Source organism: Anastrepha ludens, chromosome 6 (genome assembly GCF_028408465.1).
Source record: "Anastrepha ludens isolate Willacy chromosome 6, idAnaLude1.1, whole genome shotgun sequence".
Lineage (NCBI taxonomy): Eukaryota > Metazoa > Arthropoda > Insecta > Diptera > Tephritidae > Anastrepha > Anastrepha ludens.
This window is the reverse complement of record NC_071502.1, coordinates 7,328,962-7,341,336: the sequence shown is the minus strand read 5'-3', so window position 1 is coordinate 7,341,336 and position 12,375 is coordinate 7,328,962. Positions and strand designations below refer to the sequence as shown.

General features: G+C 37.3%; 1 protein-coding gene across 1 annotated transcript in view; it reads right to left on the bottom strand.

Annotated features, from left to right (window-relative positions):
* Nucleotides 1–12,375, bottom strand: part of LOC128866622 (uncharacterized) — a 146,121-nt gene that overhangs the window by 37,008 nt on the left and 96,738 nt on the right. The window lies entirely within an intron of this gene.

Here is a 12,375-nt window from a genome sequence, read left to right as displayed (position 1 = left end):
GGGGTTGAAGCTCAACAAATGGTCGCAAAGCCAGGATTGACACCCCGAAAGGTTATGCTGTGTGTTTGGTGGGACTAGAAAGGAATCATCCACTATGAGCTGCTCCAGCCTACTGGAACGATTGATTCTACACTTTACTGTCAACAACTGATGAGATTGAAGCAAGCAATCGAAAAAAAAAAAAACGGCCAGAACTGATCAGCAGAAAGTGCGTCGTCTTCCATCAGGACAACGCTAGGCCACACACATCTTTGATGGCTCGGCAAAAACTGGGAGAGCTTGGCTGGGAAGTTTTGATGCAACCACCATATAGCCCTGACCTTGCACCATCGGACTACTATTTGTTTCGGTCAATGCAGAACTCGTCAATGCAGAACTTAATGGAGTAAAGTTGGCTTCAAGAGAAGCCTGTGAAAATTACTTGTCGCAGTTTTTCGCCGAGAAACCACAAAAGTTTCATACTGATGGAATAATGTCTCTAGAAGAAAAATGGCAAAAGGTGGTCGACCAAAATGGTAATATACATATTTGGTTTAATAAACTTCATTATAAATATAAAAAAAATTAGTTGAAGTTTGATTAGAAATACGAAAAGATTTTTTCGACTACCCAATACTATATAAAAAATAATTAACATATAATCAAACTGCTATCACTGGTAATGTTGAAATGCCTGAATGGATTCCTTATTGCACGGATTTTACTTCCACTTGACGAAGTAATGCCGTCATCTTCCATCTTATCAGATTCAAAAGTAATATTTGTTAGAACTGTCACTATCTGACGTATCATCTTTAGATCGCTTAGCCATCGTGCGTAGGATAAAATATAAAATATATAAAAAGTCTGCTGGTTCCTCTGACAGTGAAACTGAATCGAGGAACTGAAATTCGTTCCAACTCTACTGCAAGGACGATGACACTTCATCGCTAATGGCCGCTGATGGCTTTGAATAAAAATGTGACTCTTTTACTATACCTTTGCGTGTCTTATTGCTCAGAACGAGACACGTCGCGAGCCTTGCAGCTCCGAACTATTTTGGGCGGCTATATGCCGACACTCGTCCTCAAAGGGTTAAAGGCTTCAACCAGCTTCTTCAGGCATTGAAAAACGAGGACTTCGCTTTTCATTCTTGATGCTCGCTGAATATCACATCTTGCGTTATCAAGCGACGCACAGCATTGATTTATTCTGTCAACCGGTTTTAGACTGCCTTTACGAAATTCATTCAGCAGGGAACGACGGCCACCAGCCATCGACTCGTTGTACTAGCGTTTCACGGAGGCAAAGTGTGGTGCTTCAATACTAAAAGTGGAAGTAAACTTATAAACTTCTATGGTACACTTGTCAATTTAAAAAACTTAAAAATAAGCGGAATAAGCTTCACCAGCAATTTTTAGAATCTAAGAATCTATCTTTATAAATTACAAGCATTGCTTAAAAAAATTCAACTGTTTAAATAAATTTTTATACAGGAACTATATATTCTTCGGATTGAAGAGAATATTAAGTCTAATCCTAAGGCCTTTTAGCGATTTGTTAAATCTCAAAAGTCAAGCGCTGGAGTCCCTTCTGCGGTTCGTTTTGATGACAAATTAGCGCCTACTCCTGTGGGCGTAGCCAATTTCTTTGCCGATTTTTTCAAATCTAATTTCACTAGTGATGATACGTACTCGTTTTCTCCTTGTCATGATAATCCACTTTCATCTTGCCTGTCTGGACATTGAGAATGGGATTTTGGATTTAAAGCCTGCTTCGCAGACTGATAAGGATGGGCTGTCCGTAACTTTTCTTAAAAATTGCCCGGCTATTGTCATTAATCTCAAATTAGTTTTTAATAAATCTCTATCTTCGAGAGTTTTTATCAACGATTGGAAAATCACAACTAACACCCCTATTTTCAATAGAGGCAAAAAGAATGATGTGTGCAACTATAGGCCGATCTCGAAGCTTTCTATTATTTCTAAACTTTTCGAAGGAATTGTAAAAGAAAAAATGTACTTTGCAACCAAGAGCTTAATCTCGCCCAATCAGCATGGATTTATCTCGGGTAGGTCTATAATTTCCAACCTGGCTGCTTTTGGTGAATACTGTTTTGGAACTTTTTTAGCTGAAGGTTTTCAAGTCGATTGTGTTTACATGTCGATTGTGTTTTCTAAAGTATTTGATAGAGTTTCTCATACAATTCTATTACGTAAATTAGCCTCGCTTGTTTTCCATTCTGTTTTCTTTCAATGGTTGAAAGCTTATTTTCCGATAGACGATGTGTGGTAACGATTGAGGGTGAAGGTTCAGAACCTTTCATTGCATCTTCAGGGGTGCCACAAGGCAGTATTTTAGGGTCTCTTCTCTTCGTTCCATTTATTAGTGATATTTGTAGCTGTTTTTCATTTGCCAACTTTCTTTTGTATGCTGATGATTTGAAAATATTTTCGGCTATTAGAAAACATGAGGTTCTTCCTATGTTGCAAACGGAAATTAATGCGCTCGTTCGCTGGTGCAGTAACTCTGGCATCTCTCTAAATTTTAAGAAATGTTTTCATGTCCCCTTCGCCAAAACTCAAAATGTTTTCCAGTCATCTTTGATTGGCATTGATAATACTTTACTTCAATCTGTTCATGAATTCAAATATGTAGGAGTGATCTGTGACTCACATTTTTCTTTCAACAGTCACATTAATTTTATTGTGTCAACTTCTTACTCAATCTTAGGTTTTATACGGCGTAATAGCTCGATGTTCTCGGACCCTTACACTCACAAATTACTTTTTACTTCCTTTGTTCGCTCTAGATTAGAATATGCAACTGTTATCTGGCGGCCTTGCCACCAATTTGCTATTGAACGTGTAAAGAAGGTGTTCCTTAAATATGCTCTCAGGTCGTTAAAATTCTCAAATTCTATCCCTTCCTATCATTCCCGTTTGATTTTAGTTATCTTAAAGTCTCTATAGAGTAGAAGGTCTATGCTCTCACTGTCTTTTGTTTTTAGTGTAATTAAAGGATAAATGGACTATTACGTTGCATTTACTTTCATATTCCTACTAGATCTCTACGCAATACTTATCCATTTCATCTTAAATTTCTTAACACGAATTATGCGCGTAATGTTCCTATTCCCCGCGCTTTAAGAGAATTCAATGAGATCTCGAGTTCTATTCCGCTTGACTTTTCGGTTTCAAAGAATGAATTTTATAAATTTTTAAACTCTTTTTTCTAATTTATTTAATAATTTTAGTAATATAGTAGTAATTTAAGCTCATATTAGATCTAAATGGTCTGTAAAAACAATAATTATGTTTTAGACTTATACAATAATAAACGAAATAAACGAAATTGATCAATGCACTCCTGCCTCGATACTCCACGTCAAAAATCGTAATAAATCATCGCACGAAAATTTTCACCAGTTTATTCCATCGAAATTAATTTTCCGACTCACTGAAAAAAGCATAAATAAAGCTCGTGCATGAAAATGTCATATGCAAGTTTATGCTAAAAAATACCAAACTTTTCGATGAAAACATCGAATTAGTGCCCATCACTCGTAGTATTGTAAAGTCACAAAATATAAGAGGCAACCTTCGTTTGTAATACTTGAGCTTTTCCTCATGCATTGCTTAACTCTATGCATTTTTAAGTGTAAGTAAGTACTCACTGGCGATTATTTATTTTCACAATTTACTTTTTTTTATATTGGTCTAGTAATATTTGTATGTAAGTAGTATTTGCGCCTGATTGGACATCACAGCCTTTTCTCAAACGGCAAGCGTTTGAAAATGATTTGAGACTGGTTTGAGGATTACAGTTTTCACAATATAAAGAGGAATTCTTAATTTTCAAATTAATTTGAAGGTCAATTCTGTATGTACCGCCAATATGGATAAAAACAAAATAAAATTTGTTATGTGAAAAGCCAGTAAATTCCATCTTTTTGTATAGTTATTTAATACTCATATCAACTATTCCACAAGCAGCTAAATTTCTACTAAAAGATGGCCAGAGTGCAATGATAATTCTTACAATTCTTATTTTTCAGCAACCGCCGAAGTAACCAATGCTAATCAGCAATCAAAATATTCAGTAAGGTTCGCCATTTCATCGAGTATCGTTTCTCGCTTTCTTAACGTGTGGAAACTATAAAAAAATTTTAGCGAAACTCCTACTCAGTTGTAAATATAAATATCGCTAGGCTAGAGTGAAAAGTTGCTAAATGCGCTTTTTCTAGAAACATCTACTTTAATGCAAGTAAGTAAGAGAAAATAAATAAAATAAAAGGCAGCCTGATAGCCTCTGCTGCTAGTCGCTTTGACTTTGTTGTATGCTTATTTATAAGTATATTTCAAGTAAGTAAGTGAGGAAAAATGAAATAAAGCAAAGTGATAGAACAAGTTTGTCTATTAGCGGTCGGCCAATAGGTAGAGGTCACAGGGAGCCATATCAAGCGAATACGGTGAATGATTGATGGTTAAAATGCGATTTTCTAGTCAAAAAATCAATCACAAAAGTGGATCGATGAGATGGTGCATTATCATGCAATAAGCGCCAGCTTCCTTCTTCACGGTATTCAGGACGAATTTGACGAATGCGATGCAACAAACGCTTCAAATCGCCAAGATAGAAAATTGCATTAACGGTTTGGCTCACTGGCACGAGCTCCTTGTGGGCAATTTCCTTGGAATCGCAAAAACAAATGAGCATCGACTTGATTTTTGACTTCTCCAAACGCGTTTGTTTGAATGGTGGCTTGTCTGGGACCTTCCATTCGGCACTTTGACGCTTAGTTTCAGATTCATGTTGGAAACACCACGTTTCATCACCAGTTACGAACTTGTAAAGGAAGTTCTCGTCTTTTTTCGCCTCTTTAATGAGGTCTTTCGAATGTTGAATTCTGAGCATTTTTTGATTCTCAGTTAACTTGTGCGGAATGAAACGTGCACAGACCTTTCGTAAGCCCAAATGATCAGTTAAAATGCGATAAATCGATATTTAGGAGATATTCAACTTCGATTCCATGAATTTCAACGATGATTTTGGTTCATTTTTGATAAATTTACGAACAATTTCGATGGAGTTTTCGGTGATTACTGATTTTAGGCGGCCCGTTTGTTCACTGTCATTTATGTCCTCACAACCATTTTGAAACATGTTAACCACTCATGAACTATGGTACGAGATGGAAAATCATCGCCATAAACATTTTTCATCAATTCAAATGTTTCGGTAACCGTTTTACCGATTTTAACACAAAATTTGATATTAGCTCTTTGTTCGAAACTCTTTTTGGTACCGATGACACAAATATACTGACACTTTAGACGCAGTAACTTCGCTTCCACTAAACCAAATGCCACAAAGCTTTAACTGGAAATCAGCTGGGGATGTAACTACCAATGCACGAACTCATTAAAAATAAGGCGCCATCAAAAACATTTTTATAACGCCAGTCTTGTTAATTTTGGACTTCTCCTTGTAGATGAAAAATTGTATTTTGATATTTTTGATCAGTGGCTATGTTACCCCTTGAACAGAATTGCAGCGGGTAGCGGGTAATGGGTTGAGGGGTTGACGGCTGTCAAAATTGCGGTGGAGACGGATTTCTTGCCGTGGGTTATTTTTATGGGGGCAAAATAATTAGATTCATTTCTATTTTCTCCAACGAGTGCAAGACTCAATGCTGCATTTCTGTTTACTTGGTGACAATTTGTTTGTTTACAAGCAACAGCAGGCAAATAACAAGCAAATATTATTCGAAAAATCAATCAAGAAAATAATTAAATTCAATAATTTAGAAAGAAGTTTCTTGTTACAATGAGTTTCAACGAGTTGCTTCCCAAATATAGCAAACGAAAAGATTTCACTACAAAATTAATTTTATTGTAACCAAAAAATGTCAGCTGAAAATCGTCCCTTCGCATGGCGTTTTCCGTCCCCGTCGCAATTGTATTAAACTGACCTAATTTTCCGGCGGAATTGCATCAGCTCATCACCAAGCGTTAACCCATTACCTGCTCTCCCGCTGTTCTGCCGTCCCGCTGCAATTCTGTTTAGGGCCTCAAACAGCAAAATGACAGTTAATGTTTCGACCACAACCGACAAATATTCCACCAAGCATCAATGCAACCACAAAGATTGACTGGTTTTGGAATGGCGGTATAATTGGATCTCATTTCCTTCGAAATGAGAAAGATGCCACCTAAATCTTCAACAGTCCTCGGGTTGTTTTATTTCATAAAAAAAAAATAGCAAACTTTCGTTATATGGAAAAAATGCACCAGAGCGCCGCAAAAAAAAAAACAAATTTTTTTTTGAAATCAATGCTATTTTTCAGCCACTTGAAACTTTTATTCTATTTTTTACAAAAAAACAAAAAAAAAAACAAAATGCATCCCTGATTTTTTTCTAGAAAATTTCATGAAAATTTATTGCATTTTTTTTAATTTGCATAAAGTTTGATCGTTGGATTTAACTCCATCCATCCGTTGGATTTATTCTTTGTAAAACCAGTAAAATTAAATACCAAACAAATACGTAAATTGTCAAAACTTATCAACAAATCCAGGTGCTATAGTTATTGAACGCAGTGTAAAGTATAATCGACCCATCACTGAATCTTTTTAGCGAACATTGAAGACATTTCTGCTCTTACGATTTTCTTTTCCTGTCTACAACTGAGGGCAGCTGTACTGAGAATGCAAATTACATTGTCGCTATCAGTGCTTGCAACCGTTGTAAGTATGTATGTATGTATGTACGCGCATACAAATATTTTCCATTGTGTGAAAATTGATGAGCTCAGCTCAATTGATTTCATAGTGGACTTTAAACTTTCATATCGGAAGTGCAGGCTACCAATGAGATATACGACATTGCTTCGTATAACTGCCACATTACTTATGTATGTATGTATGTATGTGTATACGACTACCCTGCGAGTAAAAATACTAGTTGTGAACTAACAGTTCTCTTTTCAGTTCAACCAGTTGGTGCTCTATTTTTTCTCCATGCTAGGGAGCGGTATTTTTAACACAGCGTTGTCCTGGGGAATGACAATTGCCCGGTCATGCGTGAGCAAAATATTATAAAAATACCAATTCATAGTAGCCGAAAAATTCTGGGCCAATATATTTCTAAAGTAACCAGTTTAAGACCAGTTAAAATATAATATAAAAATAGATTTTTTGCATTCTATTCCAACGTTTTGAAATATTTTGTTGCACATTAAAAGTGTATACAGAATGTAAATTACCTTTAAATTATTTAAATGCAACTTATTTCTGGTACAGTAATTGGTTAAACATTGAAATATTGGCTTACAAAAAAAATTAAACAGATTCTTAAAAAAAAAACTAATAAAGAATTAAAATTTGTAGTAATCACTTTAGGAACATTTAATAAAATTAATGCTAATTTAATTTCGCACAGCGCACAAACAAATATCCTGAGTTATTGCGCTTTCTCACATTATCTCGCTCTCGAACGGATGTTCGGAAGCTACCCAGAGGATGGGGAAGTTGTGAGTTGCTTGTGCCGTATGCTGAAAATCGTTCTGACCACTCCCAAGTGATTCGCGCTCATAGACTTTTCCCACTTGCGTGGACTGCTACACACGAAACCATGCTCTCTGTGGCGCTGAAGTCTAGACAGTCAAACAATCAAATGCAGCCGCTTGTGGAGTTTCCGAGAGGAAAGTAATAGGACTATGAATAAGTTCGTGCGGTTTTACAACAGATGGCGTAACTTGATTATTATTCCATCGATCCACATTTCCAAACATTCATTGGAGAGCTACTGTCGTAAGGCACAAACGTCAGTATAAGTTTTTTATTTGAAGCGTAAACAACAATATTTTTACCACACTTGAAAATGTCGAATTTCGTGCCAAATAATGTGTTTTTGCGGGGAATTCTTCTTCATTATTTTAATATGAAGAAAAAAGCAGCCGAAAGTCATCGTATCTTGGTGGAAGTTTATGGTGAGCATGCTCTATCTGAGCGAACGTGCCAGAAGTGGTTTGCACGCTTTAAAAGTGGTGATTTTGGCTTGGAAGACGAAGAACGCGAGGGTGCGCCGCCAAAGTTCATGGATACCGAATTGGAGGAATTGCTCGATCAAGATCCGGCTCAAACGCAAGAAGAGGTTGCAAAAACTTTGGGAGTTGATCAATCAACCATTTCCAAACGTTTAAAAGCCATGGGAATGATCCGAAAGGTAGGCCATTGGGTGCCGTATGAATTGAAGCCAAGAGACGTTGAACGCCGTTTTATGGCATGCGAACAACTGCTTCAACGGCACAAAAGAAAGGGTTTTTTGCATCGAATTGTGACTGGCGATGAAAAGTGGGTCCATTACGACAATCCAAAACGTCGGGCAACGTATGGATACCCTGGCCATGCTTCAACATCGACGTCGGCGCAGAATATTCATGGCCTGAAGGTTATGCTGTGTATCTGGTGGGACCAGCTGGGTGTTGTGTATTATGAGCTACTGAAACCGAATGAAACGATTACGGGGGATGTCTACCGACGACAATTGATGCGTTTGAGCCGAGCACTGCGAGAAAAACGGCCGCAATACGCCGATAGACACGACAAAGTTATTTTGCAACATGACAATGCTCGGCCACATGTTGCACAAGTGGTCAAAACATACTTAGAAACGCTCAAATGGGATGTCCTACCCCACCCGCCGTATAGTCCAGACCTTGCGCCATCCGATTACTATCTCTTCCGATCGATGCAACATGGCCTGGCTGACCAGCACTTCCGTAATTACGATGAAGTCAAAAAATGGATCGATTCGTGGATTGCGGCAAAACCGACCGAATTTTTCACAAAGGGAATCCGTGAATTGCCAGAAAGATGGGAAAAAGTAGTAGTAAGCGATGGACAATATTTTGAATATTAAATTTGTAACCATTTTACGTCAATAAAGTTTCAAATTTCGAAGAAAAACCGCACGAACTTATTCATAGTCCTATTACTTCGCAACATTTTTATCCCTGCTCGCGTAGATGGGAATGGCAGGCGGTTCTGCGTTACTGGAATAACTCGGGTTTATCCCGACCAAGGTCTGCCGCCCCAGTAAACTAGCCCTGTCTAGTGTACCGTACGGTTACCGCATTCGAATGAACCACCACGAGCTGTATGAGCGATATTGTCATAATTTAAACGGGCAATGTGGTTGGATCATATCGTCCATATGGAAGGCACCGCTCCGGCAAAGAAGCTGTTTAAAACGGTAATTGCCGGTCGACGGCGAAGAGGACGTCCTCGTGTCTGGTGGAAAGACCAAATAGAAGAAGTTTGAAATGGGGTGCGGAAAACAGAGGTACCTGGTAAGAGATTATTCGGCACGCTGTAACTCGTTAACGGGTTGTTACGGCTAATTAAGTAAGTAAGTAAGTGGATATGGGGGTTTTCGAAAAAATCTATTCGTCAGTGTGGACTTATAAATTATCCTCAAATCAATGAGATGCATTGGCGCGTTCATAGAAGAGTCTTAAACTTTCTTCTCTTAAAAGATAAATTGATCATTTGCTTACTGGTATTATTTTAAAGTAGTTCGGAAGTGCACAGGTTCGAATCTTCGTGCATGAAACAGCAAAATGATAGAAACAGTTTTTTCTAATAGCGATCGCCCCTCGGAGGCATTGGTAAACGTCCGAGTGTATTTCTGCCCTGAAAAAGCTCCTCATAAAAAACTGTTTGCCTTTGGGAGGCGACGTAAAACCGCCCGTCCATTTGTGGAAAAAGATCAAGACGCGCACCACAAATAGGAGGAGTAGCTCGGCCAAATACCAAATAAAGAATGTAAGCCACAACTATATATATTCATATACTAGCTTTAACCCGCGGCCCCGCTCGCGTAGGAGTAGTTTTGAGGGATTTAGGATATGTACATACATATATAAAAGAATTACAAACAATAATTTCATAGAAAAGAATTTTTTATTAATAACGATAATATTACAATACCTGGCATCCGTTGCTATGCCTCGTTGAATAAAATCAAAACAACCAATCAGAAAAATATTAAGCAAAATTATTTTTATTAATTTTCTATCTCAAACCGTTTTTGAACTTTGCATTTGGGTCATAGGTGAACAGCTTATGCGGATTATGAAGTCTAGAGTGTGCTATAAATGGTGGGAAATAGGAAAAACTTAGATTTTTTAGATTAAATTTAAGCAAATATTCGATTATTAGTGACGAATGAGAGTGGTGGCGCGGCCTGGGGGCTGTGGGAAGGGAGTTCCATCATAAAAATATGCCTATAACCTTCGTTGGGTGAAAATATGAATTTATAAAATTTTTTACGTCATTTGGTGTTGTTCGCAACGTACAGACATTGACTTTTACAGTATAGATATACAAATATTATTCTAATCAGTGACGAACTCGGTATGATTTCTTTTGCTAAATATTAGTATCTGGACTAGAATGTTTCTGTGCAGTGTTGGCTTTTCCCTGCAGGTTATACGTAGAGTGGCGCGTGTACATGCAAACGACTGCATATATACAGTCACTCACACCCTATTCGATACAAATACGAAAGTTTGAAGGCAAATATAAGAAAATTTGACATCCATAACAAATTTAATCTTAAAAAGGCGTTACTTGAAGAATGGAGGCAAATTAGTTCAGAATGCACAAAAAATTGATTGACTCAATGCCACGTAGACTTCCAACTGCAACAGATAATAACGGCTAAAGGTCAAAAACAAAGTACTCAATACCTTAAAATTTAAAAATTAGAAATAAATAGTCACTCCGTTTTAACTGCATCATTTAAGCTGCGGGATGAATTCGCTGTATGATTTTTTTCTTTGCATTACTCGTACAACGAAATGCGTGAACACTTTTTTGTATTTTATGTGGGGAAATGAAGTAAAGGAAAATAAATCACATATCTGCATACTCTGTTTTTTTTAATTTTCGCAAAATATTATGAAACAGAACACTTTGCAAAAAAATCGTATCTGTATCAAATAAGGTGTGAGTAACTCTAGATCTGTGACTACAGTCCGCGAAAAATCGATGGCGCTGCAAGATTTTGAACATTTTTGACTAGTTTTCATCGGCTTTTGGGTAGTGTTTTTAATATTGTAAAAAATTAGTGTTTCTTCCATTTCATCTGTGAATGCCCTGCTTTATGGAAGGACTGAATGTTAACCCTGAAGAAGCCGCTCTTCGAGAGCCTCGCACAACTGTCTGGCTTAGATGTCAACAACCTTACAAGGTACCTGAAGCGCGCAGACTGGATATAATCGTCGCCGTTTAACCAGTTGGTAACGAGGAAGTGGGAACAAAATGGTGCGGAAGCGCTAGTTGGATTCTGGACGAATCACCGCTTAAACCAACCAACCAAGTGTTTCATTCTGCATGCACGAATTTTTTGCGTATGGGGAGAATATGAGCAGCACCGTTAGTTAATACAATTCTCAAACACCAATTATTTTTATTTTATTTATTTATTTATTAGAAATATAATTATAAATAACTATATTACATTGCGAAAGGCACTAGTAGCTGGGACTATCGGCCTGATTTTTAATCACTTCAAATTTTTACTTTACTGTAGTGAATTTAAACGGGCTATAAAATTAGGTACAGTTTAAAAAGTATGAAATTTAAATGAAAATGTTTCGAATTTTTAGAAATCTTATAAAGTATGAAACTGGGTTTTACGGCCTTTGCTACAGAATGAACCGCACTGGTGACAGAATGGACCCTAGAGGTCTAAGTGAGTTCTTCTTACAGATCAGCCAGCACTCCTTAGCCCAACTTACAGAATGAACTATGTTTTTGTATAAAAAAAAATAATTTAATTTTTTTATTTAAGGGGAAACGCCACTGTGAAAATTCGAAAAAAATCAATTTTTTTTTGCATTTTCTGAAAGTATAAATATTCAAAAATATGTAAAAAAAAAATATTAACTTAAAATCTTAAAAATTGACTCAGATGGTGGAGGTAGATGTAACTGCATGCAAAACTGTTGAATACGCAATAAAAACTTTAAGGGGACCCAGGGCCGTAGAGAGCATATCCGGGCCCCGGGGGAAAATTGCAAATGCGGGCCCTTTCCAATAATGTCCAATTCATATAAATACGTACAATCTCGAGTCCGGGCCCCTCTGAGAACTCCGGGCCCGGGGAAAAAGTACTCGATCCCCCCCTCTCGTCGGGCCTGAGGGGACCTAGTGGTCTAGAAATTTCGAAAAATCGATTTTTTGTATTTTCGATATTTCGAAAGTATAGTGTCTTAAGAATATATAGTTAACTTTTCATGCCGAAATTATCAATATTATAGCTTCTACAGCACATTTACTAGGTAGAGAGCGATCCGCACGCTCCTCTACCTCAAACTTTAAACTC